This window comes from Ostrea edulis, chromosome 2 (assembly GCF_947568905.1).
Source record: "Ostrea edulis chromosome 2, xbOstEdul1.1, whole genome shotgun sequence".
In the NCBI taxonomy this organism is placed as follows: domain Eukaryota; kingdom Metazoa; phylum Mollusca; class Bivalvia; order Ostreida; family Ostreidae; genus Ostrea; species Ostrea edulis.
Window position 1 is genome coordinate 25437482 of NC_079165.1, and position 11615 is coordinate 25449096.

The 11615-nt window shown below is 36.4% G+C and overlaps 1 long non-coding RNA gene across 1 annotated transcript in view; it reads left to right on the forward strand.

Moving 5' to 3' along the window:
* Positions 1–4481, forward strand: part of LOC130052194 (uncharacterized) — a 5614-nt gene extending 1133 nt beyond the window's left edge. The window contains exon 2 of the long non-coding RNA XR_008800580.1: positions 4103–4481. This is a non-coding gene — a long non-coding RNA (uncharacterized LOC130052194). The remainder of the gene's footprint in view (positions 1–4102) is intronic.
* Positions 4482–11615: the final 7134 nt, after the last annotated feature.

Here is an 11615-nt window from a genome sequence, read left to right on the forward strand (position 1 = left end):
CTCAATATGACGTGACTAGTGTATTATACAAACCCTTCACTAGTCAATTCAAGAGTTATACGTCCTCAATATGACGTGACTAGTATATTATACAAACCCTTCACTAGTCAATTCAAGAGCTATACGTCCTCAATATGACCTGACTAGTATATTATACAAACCCTTCACTAGTCTATTTAAGAGTTATACGTCCTCAATATGACGTGAAATATACATGACGTGACGTAAAACAACACAAAATTAATATAAAAAAAACGAAGTGGTCAACCTCAGATTAGAGAAAGGAATCACAGAAATACCTAACGGAGCTGCACGTTTCAGCTTGGTATATGTGCCATATTGTGATTCCTCTCTCTAATCTGAGGTTGATCACTTCCGTTTTCTTATTTTTTACCCCTTTATGTTTTGACTGTCCATTTCCAACAATTTCATTAGCTTTAAATGATTTTTTTTAAATCGTCCATATTTGTCACTTATGTCATATTAATGGTTGTTCAATAATAATATAAAAAATTCTCGTAGTAGCTTTCCAGCCAGAACTATTCCTTCATACAGTGTATATATATATATATATATATATATATATATATATATATATATATATATATATTACCCAAATCTGGATCCTCTGTATATAGTGCTTGTCTCTAACCACACAGGGTCCTGCAACTGACTTAATGCTTGGGAAATGTAACTGATTATACACAACATGCTGCGGAAAACGAAATCCCTTTATATGTCTGGGTGCGGATCTACAGTAGTACGACATAAATGAGTTCGCAAAATGGCCGACCGTCACATCAATCGCAATAACACCTGAAATATTCTAAGCGCCTGTTTTGTATCAATAACAGAAAATTCATTTACCACATGGACTTAATACTTTGTAATATGACCTCGGGTACGTAACACACTGCGAATTCTCCTTGGAAGAGTGTTATAAAGACTCCGAATATAATGTAAAGGGAGGTCACTCCAAATATCACGGACAACTCTTTCCAGGTCTTTGGCATTTCGGATCTCATTTGTCCGTCTCTGTACCTGAAGTTTTAACACTTTCCAGACATTTTCAATAATGTTAATGTCTGGACTCTATGGAGGCCATGGAAGTGTACTGATATCATTGCCCTGCTTCCACTGATTTGAGCGCAAAGATACGTGGCAAGGAGCATTGTCCTCTTGAAAGATTCAGCGGCGATTTGTAAAGTGTCGCGCAACAACTGGCCAGAGACATTTATCAAGAACTTCAATGTATTTATCACTGTTCATGTTACCATTCACAGCTTTTAAAGTTCCAACACCATAGTAAGATATGCAACCCCAAAACATAACAGAAGCTCGACATTGCGTCTCTCTGTCACTGCGTAGTCCTAAACATTCGGGGCGTAATCTTTCATCTGATTTCCTCCAAACATAAATTTTATTATCCCGACCAAGTTCAATTTTAGTCTCATCACTGAAAATGATGGAAGACCAGTGTTTTTCAACTGTCCAGTGTAATTTTTTGCCGACAAAATCTAGTCCTTTTCTCCCGATTCACCATCCCGATATTGTTGTTTTCTTGGAAACAACACATCTTTTATAGCCGTCCTCGAATAATCGTCTACTCACAGTTCTGGTTGATACATTGCATCCTGTCCTCGCATTAAATCTGCTTGTAACATATTTTAAAGTCTGACGCCGGTTGTTTTTTATGCTACGAAATAGGATTCTGTCATCACACGGTGTCGTTTTTCTCCTGCTTCCACCTCGAGGTCAGTTTTCTATGTTGCCCCTTTTTTCACACGCTTGAGAAATTTCTGAACTGTTCTGCCGTTTATCCCTTTTATTTCCTCAATTTTATAACTCGAAAATCCATCATTTGACATTTGTACAATGATATCTTTCTGCTCTCTTGTCAATTCCTTGCCGTGCGGTGCCATTTTGCTATGCAGACGATATTTTTTTAACAAAGGGGGATAATTCAAAAACTCAATGAAATGAAAGTAGAAAATAACTACAAAAATACCGGGAACACTTTTTTATTCAGGATAACAACGAATGTATCGTGTATCTCATTCTGTAATACTCAGGACGCATGCGAGAGTTTACAACGTCGGCCATTTTGCGAACTCATTTATGTCGTACTACTGTACACTGTAAATGTCAACACAAACGTGGACCTTTTACATGTAGTCTTATGTAGACTGTAGACCTTTCCGATAATACACACTCTGAAGTTGCTTTTTGGGGGGAGATACTCTTATTTCACGAATATGGAGCAGGGGAAACGCCAGTCCCTTATTCCGGTTATTGAAGGAATCTGTCTAGTTTGTTGGGTATTCACTATATACAATGGAAAACGTTATAATTTATTTCCCAATGCTACTGATATGCATAAATTGTCACGTTTTCCGTTGTATAGTTAATCACCTCACATACCCGACAAATTACACTATTTCAAATGAAAATTGAAACACACGTGGCATTCTATGTTAATTTTCATAATCTCCCACCCACTGACTTTTAAGTTTGCGTGAATATAGAAATTTACATTCAGTTATAAGTTGTGGGGAAAATAAACACATTGGAACTTCGAAGAAGAAAAAACCCACCAGAGTAAACAGTTGAAAATGTGTGGAAACATACAGTATCGTGCTATAAATGAGTTAACTTTCATTTTCACGACATAATTCAATATTTACATTTCCAATGGTTTGCCTTCGATATCTTTACCCGTTGAAATGATAGCAGTTTTCTCATGAATGCGATGTAAAAGTGAACAATGTGCGTATGAATTTTGATAAATACAGTACGTCTATTTTATATGAACAGAAATGAAATATTAAAATAAATTTCGTTTTTGAAAATACATGAGGTGTACGAATTACAAAGCATCGCAGTTCACACTCTTATATGTTAAAAATAGAATTTATTTCTTATTTGAAAACAGCCACTTTTCTAAATTATCTTAATTAGATTATTCCAGGTCAAACTATACTTTTATACCATTAACAACACAAATATCTACAATTTCTTCATAGTCTTAGCGTGTCTTTTCTTTTCTGAACACCATATCAATTAATTTAATAAAAGTATTTCGTTAAACACAACTCTGATTCCACGTACAAGTACTCTGAAGTTGAAATAAAAAGTATGCAAGAGTTCCTCATTGACAGTACCAACGTAATCTTTGGTGATCAGGTCTTCCAACAGTCTGATTATCACCTGCATACATGTATGGTGTTTATATCTCTCAACTGATTCGATACGCAAGAGCCTGTTCTGCGTATGATTAGCTTTTGAATCGAGGTAGGCTACTGACAAAGAAGTTGATGTTACAGGGGTTTCAATATTCTCGTTTAAAGTCAGCATTTCGTAAATTCGATGGTCGTTATAATGATCTGGTTTGCCAGCACAACCTATCATTGGGTCAAATGCTGATTGACGTTTTCCATAGCAATTGTTAGGCTGTTCTTGGCACACTGATTTTAACTAAGAATTACTCCGTTTATTTAACCAAGATATAGGGCTCACGGCGGTTGTGACCGGTCGACAGGGGATACTTACTCTTAGGCACCTGATCCCACCTCTGGTATATCCACGAGTCCGTGTTTGCCCATCTCTCTCTTTTTTATTCCTTATACGAGTTATGAGATTGATTACTGTTTGTTATCTTCACATTTCATTGCTGCAGTAACACCACACTCAAGGTTTTCATTCTACTCCTACAAAGGAATATTTAATAAAATGGTGTACTAAAGATTTATATTTCAATCGACATATCTTTGCTATTACTTTATTGGTCATAGCTTTTAAAATTGGTAAAATATATTGCGTCCAGATGTTTTGTAATAAATGTTTTTGGATTCATAGTTATTGCACTTTAGAATGACCTTTTTTCTTTTACACAAAGGGCATTTTCAATTAAATATATATAGCGTAAATGCTGAAAGGTGACTCATGTATGACGCTACACTGTATGATTAAAGTACAAAACATCAATATAGATATGATGCTGTATGTCTTAATATGTAATAGTTTGGGGTGGGGGTTTTTTTAATTCGTACTTATCTTGTTATGATGTATCTGTTTTAGAATTATTTTTTTCATTCTGTTGCAGGGATTTGTACAGAAGTGAGATTGTCACAAAGGAGTGAATCCTCCATCGTACCAGTATTGTGGTTTCTATTAAATAGTTCACAAAAAAATTACCTGTATCTGTATAGAGGAGCATTGACTCTCTTGATTTGGTGAAATGAGTCTTTCAGAAGAGAAGTAAATGGCATTTTTTAAAATTTATTTTCAAAACTATTTAAAAAATGACTCGTACCAAGTAAATTTTCTGTAAAAATGAAATGCATATAATGTAATTAGGATAAGTTTTATGCATTTATTTCCAAATTTAAAACGATTATAATCTTCAAATTATGTCCCCTAAAATTTGGCTCCCACTGTAACTTTTAACAAAAATGCAGTCACTTCAAATAAAAAATATCAATTATATATGTTTTTTTAATTATATTAGAAAGGAATAAGATGATTCAGGGTGAGAATTTTTTCTCTCTCGCCAAAATGAGCTTTACTAATTCAAGGCGAAAATGATTTTATTGTGTTGATGATTAAAAGAACCAATATTGATGGAAACGAATGTTGAAATCGGGTTTCATGTTTGACGATCAGCATAAACCATAACATTGTGTCAGTTGCTCTCTCTTGAAAGTTGTGTGTAGAATAAAAATTAAACAGTTTACAATATTCGACATTATACACACAATTTCGTTTCAATGTCGCGTAAGTTCTCTCCCATATCATATTTACCGGACTCTCTCTCTCTCTCTCTCTCTCTCTGTCGATATTATTACGTTGGGAGAGTGTATTTATCGTGCAAAAGCCAATGTCTTTCTTATGCAAGGTGAAGATAACGAACAGTGATCAATCTCATAACTCCTACAAGCAATACAAAATAGATAGTTGGGCAAACACGGACCCCTGGACACACCAGAGGTGGGATCAGGTGCCTAGGAGGAGTATATATGGCAAACCAGTTTACTATTTATCAAAAAACAGATAACGTCTTAACTGAAGCGGAAAGAGATATCGCAAGAGAGAGGTATCTTTAACATTGAAAGATAAGTTTTACATTATGACCCTTGGATCGAGGCCTCTGCTGGTGGACTGTTAGTCCCCGTGGGTCTCTACAGCCCAGTAGCTAAGCACTTCGTGCTTGAAAATACGGATGTATATTTAATTACTGTGATAAAATTTAGAAATTCATTTCAAAATTAAGGATTATCTCCCTCATGCATAGCTCTTATGACTCCAGTTTTTGGCACTCTGTTATTCCCTAAAATAGCTCTAGCAAGTTTATTGTTATTTCGGATTTCAAACATTTCGGTTGAGCATCACTGAAGAGTGAAGAGACATTATTTGTCGAAATGTGCATCTGGTGCATCAAAATTGGTACCATATAAGTTTTACATGTGTATATATATATATATATATATATATATATATATATATATATATATATATATATATATATACTACTCAAAATTTGATAAGGATCATAGATATTTTTCTGTTTAAAAAATTAATAACTGCATAACTGGCAATAGTGTGTCCAAGTGAAATAAAAAACGTCTTCAACAAACTTGCACGTGCATGTCATACCATGGGAAATGCGTTTCTCATCATAGTTTATGCTTTTTGCTACCATTGCACGATTTTCACTCAGGCATCGGTGTCTGATTCTTTCTAAAATTTCAAACTCACTTGAGTGTTTACACTACGTTTATCAACACAATGTCCCCTCAACGTGTAAGGCGTCGCCTGACGACAGAACAACTGGGCAGATGTATTGGAATGCTTGACGCTGGTTATTCACAATGTGACGTTGCAAATGCACTAAACGTCAGCCAGAGCGTTGTAAACAGAGCCGGAACCGACAGCAAACTTTTGGTACAACAGCACACCGACATGGGGGTGGTCGTCAGAGGTCGACAATCTGACGCCAAGACCATTTTGTGGCTCTTCAGGCACGACGACATCCCTACTGGACAGCAACCAGCCTACGTAACGACCTCCTTAACGCCTCGGGGGTGAATGTGTCCACTCAGACGATACGGAATCGGCTTCACAATGCAGGTATCAACTCGAGAAGGGCGTGTGTTCGAGTCCCTCTGACTGTTCGACACCGGCGGGAGCGATTGGACTGGGCTGAAGATAATGTCACTTGGACACAGAACGATTGGGTTCAAGTTCTGTTCACCGATGAGTCCAGGTATTGTTTGAACTTTACAGACATGAGGCACCGAGTGTGGAGACGACAACGTGAACGTTTCCATGATGCCAACATCAGTGAACATGACCGTTATGGTGGTGGTTTCATCATGGTCTGGGTGGAATCAACAGGGATGGAAGAACAGATCTTCATGTCCTGGAGAGAGGAACGATGACGGGGTGCGGTACCGGGATGAGATCCTCGATGTTTACGTCAGACCATACGCTGGTGCTGTTGGCCCTGAGTTCATCCTGATGGATGATAACGCCCGTCCTCATCGCACCAAAGTGGTGGAGCAGTACCTTCAGCAGGAGACAATTGTCCGTATGGACTGGCCAGCGCGCTCGCCAGACTTGAACCCGATTGAGCATATATGGAACATGCTGCAGGTTGCCCTTTCACGCCGTAGAGCACAACCCACGACTTTGGCAGAGCTCGGAAACGCCCTCGTGGAAAAGTGGAACAACCTTCCCATAGGAAACATTCGGATGCTTATTGACAGCATGGCTCGACGTTGTCAAGCCGTCATTGATGCAAGGAGAGGCCATACCCGGTATTGACACTTCATCGACTAAGTGTAATGATGGACTATCCTCAAAAACTGTGTAATTCTTTCTCTGGTTTGCTGTTAACTTTTTGTAATGAAATGCCTTTTGATGTTGTTATCAGATTTCAAGCATTCTGTATTGATAAAAGTTCATGCCGTTCATGAATTTTCATTCATAACTTGAGTAAACACGTTTCTGGGTCAAATTTTGTTATGTTAGTGGTAAATTACACACATATAACCTAGTGATCCTTATCAAATTTTGAGTAGTATATATATATATATAAAGCACTAAATAATCACAACTAGGTACTGAAAATTTTCGCCCCAGCCCGGGGTCGAACCAGCGACGTACGGCACCCACCGCCTAGCAAGATTGTCAAACCAGTGCGTAAGTCCACTCGGCCACAACGACTTCCCTAAAAAAGGAAGCTTTGTTATGCTCCTAAAGCGCTACTTATACACACTGATTGACAATCTTGCTAGGCGGTGGGTGCCGTACGTCGCTGGTTCGACCCCGGGCTGGGGCGAAAATTTTCAGTACCTAGTTGTGATTATTTAGTGCTTTATACATTAATTAATTGATTTTCACATGTATCGTTTAGATCCTAGGGGTAAACGTAAGGTTGGGTGTTATAATTGTTTGTTTGTGCTTTATATTAAATATTCTATACAATTGCATCGAGAGATCCACTCTCCTTATAAAATATCTTAAACACTGAATGACACAGCGACTGTGTGGGATTGCATCAGTGTGTATAAGTAACGCTTTAGGAGCATAACAAAGCTTCCTTTTTTTAGGGAAGTCGTTGTGGCCGAGTGGACTTATGCACTGGTTTGACAATCTTGCTAGGCGGTGGGTGCCGTACGTCGCTGGTTCGACCCCATGCTGGGGCGAAAATTTTCAGTACCTAGTTGTGATTATTTAGTGCTTTATATATTAATTAATTGATTTTCACATGTATCGTTTAGATCCTAGGGATAAACGTAAGGCTGGGTGTTATAATTGTTTGTTTGTGCTTTATATATATATATATATATATATATATAAACATAAACGTTTCTTTACCGTAAAGAGATATCTCTTAATCGATGTAAAAGAGATATCAAAGTTAAAATAAAATGTCCCACAAATTTTCAGAAAGGGGTTCTCGTTATCTATGAAAGATTGCTCTTAAAGTTGTATAGTTCGATCTTGACCTGTTTGTTTTTTCTTCAAAGTATTAAAGGTATATGTCCCGTATTTTCTTTGATGTTTAAAGCGAGACCAAAGTTTTCTAAATATGATAAACTATGAATTATGAATACAATTTGACAGTTTCGACAAATTATATATGAGTATTGAAGGATTACTGGATAACTGAATGTAATGAGAAAATGATGATTTTCTTGTGTATATTTATGAAGGAGTGACGTTTTTTGTGGCTTTGCGCAAGCACGCGAGAAAAGATATCATTAGAAATGTAATGGGAGTTACGGTATATAGTCGTACATGTACTGAATGGTGATTTCTTGTTAAACATGGTTCTTTTTACACTGTTTTCCGTCTGTATTGCTGAATGTGTCCCATCAACAGCCTAGACTATTTCACGTTGTCTTCTATTTGTTGACTTTCGAAGTACCGCGTGCAACGTCACATGATCATAAATATTTCGAAATAGGGCTTTCACTATCCGATTCGAAGAATAGTAGAATACATAATTAAATAGGAAATTAACTTGAATACGTTTTAATCCGATTGAGTTAAATTGCATAATTTGCAGAAAGTGTTTAACTTATATAGCTTGATATTAAATACATGATTTTTGTTCCTACAGTGATATCCGAAGAATACGGCATATACATAATATATATATATATAGCTTTAATGCAGATGAATTAGTTTAGAAAGTTATCAACTTTACCTCAATTACATGCTTGAAAACATTGGCATGTAAAAGAAAACAGTGAGAAGACTATTTAAAAAGTAAATAAAGTGGGGGTCCACAAATGCACTTGCCGCTTGTGGTGGGAACTCCTGTGCATGTTTATCATAATTGATTCAAATAACACAATACAACCTCGCATTGGGTCAAATGCTGTCTGACGTGTTTCATACCGATTGTTAAGCCGTTCTTGGCACACTGATTTGACTGCGGATAACTCCGTTTACCTGATCAGGATATGGGGCTCACGGCGGGTGTGACCGGTCAACAGGGGATGCTTACTCCTCCTAGGCACCTGATCCCACCTCTGGTGAGTCCAGGGGTCCGTGTTTGCCCAGCTATCTATTTTGTATTGCTTGTAGGAGTTATGAGATTGATCACTGTTCGTTATCTTCACCTTGCATAGTGAAGACATATGCATGGAGTCCAGTATATAGATTAATAATATCCCGGTAATTCTGCTATCTCAACTTTTTTCTTTCTTCGTTCTTCAAACGCACGGTCTGTTCTTTTAGGAATTGTGTCATTTCTCGCCGATTCAAAACCATGTTTGGCTATGTGTCTATAAATAACCCCACGCGCTTGAGGGGAATCTCAAAATGACGTACATAACTCAGACGCAAATGTCTAAATTTAGATTTTAAAGAACGTAAAACAATGAATATATTTAGGAATTACTAAGCAGTATTTGATATTTTTATTTCTATTAAACAAAAACGTGAAACACTTATGGCACGGTACACAGATAAGCATCCGGAAGTCTGAACTGGACACGTGACTGTCATTTGATTTATCTTTTGAGTATGCCTTAGAAATGGCGTTTGTAAGCACCGATTTAAAACCACATAATTCTGATTAAAGCAGATGAAATAATGCATGACACATCGTACAGCCTCATAAACACGTACGTGCGAAAAATAATCAGTGTACTAGATGGACAAAATTTGTCCAAAGTCGGACCAGACAGGTTTAAAGCTAATACAGATATCTTTTCCATTTGACTAAATGTTTTCTCGCATGCATGGCCTTCGCCAATTTTATTGACGTAATAAGCTAATATAAAAGAGCGGACAAGTTCCAGGAGATCGTTTAGACGGTATTAAAGTCCCTGAAACGTTCTACTTTACCATCTTCCGTCCACTCACCGTGTGCTCACCATTCACAAAGCGTTTACCGTGCGCTCATCGTTTGTTCAGCGGTCAGTCTTTCGTCTTTGCATTGTCATTCGGAGCACCAAAGTGAAAGGATCGATCTTGATAAAGAAGCGAAAAACACAATTTCGCATCATCAAATTCGAGCTAAAATACGTTTGATAATTATCATTATTAACTTAATTCTAGACAAGTTAACTCCCGGTCCTACTAAACCCTAGAGAACCCTGGGGTTTTCGATTAATGCAAGTGAATGAACTCTTTTACTACATTATTATATATTCATTAACCTAACAAATCCCACACATTTATAACCCGTTTTATTCATTTTTAAATAATGAAGAAAACCAATTTCCCTTCGCAGCTTGTTGATTTCTATAATCTCGATCCCGATCAAATTAATGTAAAGAAATCCAAATTCAATGAAGAGAAATATCTGAAATATGTTTTTTGTATATAAATTATTCCTATACAGCATCTGCCTTGCCTTGAAGCAGATGTGGAGGACTTTTTGTGGTGTCTTTTACCTCGCGTTCATAGGGATAAATCGAATCGACATATGAATGACAATGATTATTGTTAATTAATAAAACATCGTCGATATATCTAAATGTCGAGTTGAAGACCACAGCAAGAGATTTTCTATTCTCGTGTAGAAGCTTTTGAACAAAGTCTGCTTCATAATAATATATATTGAAGAGAGGAATTCAAGCTGTAAAAACTGAAAACTGACAAACATGAATGCAATTTTTTTTTTTTTTTTTTACATGGAATAAGCATGATATAAGATCGATTCCAACAGGTATAGGGCCTAATGCTTTACTCCGATCATTGTACTGATGTCCGCAACGTTTGAGAGAGATAATATAAAAACGCACAAATGACACATTCTTCCATGTACCTGATCTACCTAATATATTTTTGCATGAATGATATAACAAGAATAAAGATATTACAAATGTGCCTGATGGTTTTTATAAAGTGAAACACTTTCTGGCAAAAATACTATATTTAGATGAAGTGTAAAGAGGAAAAGCTCCGATATTCCAACTGTTAATGTACACATTTAAAGCTCTTCACGGTCGTGCACCTGACTGGTCAGTCCATACAATCCATCAAGGTCTTTACGATCCGAAAACTCCATGCTTATTCAAACACCAAGAGTTAAGACCAAAACGTATGGCGACAAAAGGTTTGACAAAGCAACCGCCACACTCTGGAATAACCTTCCAAGTTACATCCGCAACGGAAATTCTTTCGAACTTTTCAAGAAAAATTTAAAAACTTACTTCTTCAGACTTGCTTATCGCGATTTTATGTAAGCCATTTCCAGTGACAGTATTAATATTCTTTTTTATGAAACCTTTTTGTATGTATTTTTTGTGTAAGCCAGTGCTAGAATTCATATTCTTTTAATGAAACGAATATTTTTTTTAACACTGTTTTAGATATGTTCAATTTTTAATTGTAGTTTATTGTTGTTTTAATGTAAAGCGCTTGGAGTTTTTTTTTAAAATTATATAATGCGCTATATAAATACTGAAAATAATAATAATACTGTAAATAATATTGATAAACATTATAATGACATAATCATTTTGAATTAATCAAGTATCAAATCTAGAAAAAATTACACCAAAACATTTGAAGTGTGCTAATTATATACACAGGCTGTAGGAAACACTTTAGAAAGGTGCAGCAAAAGGGAAAACATAAACATTTATCACAAA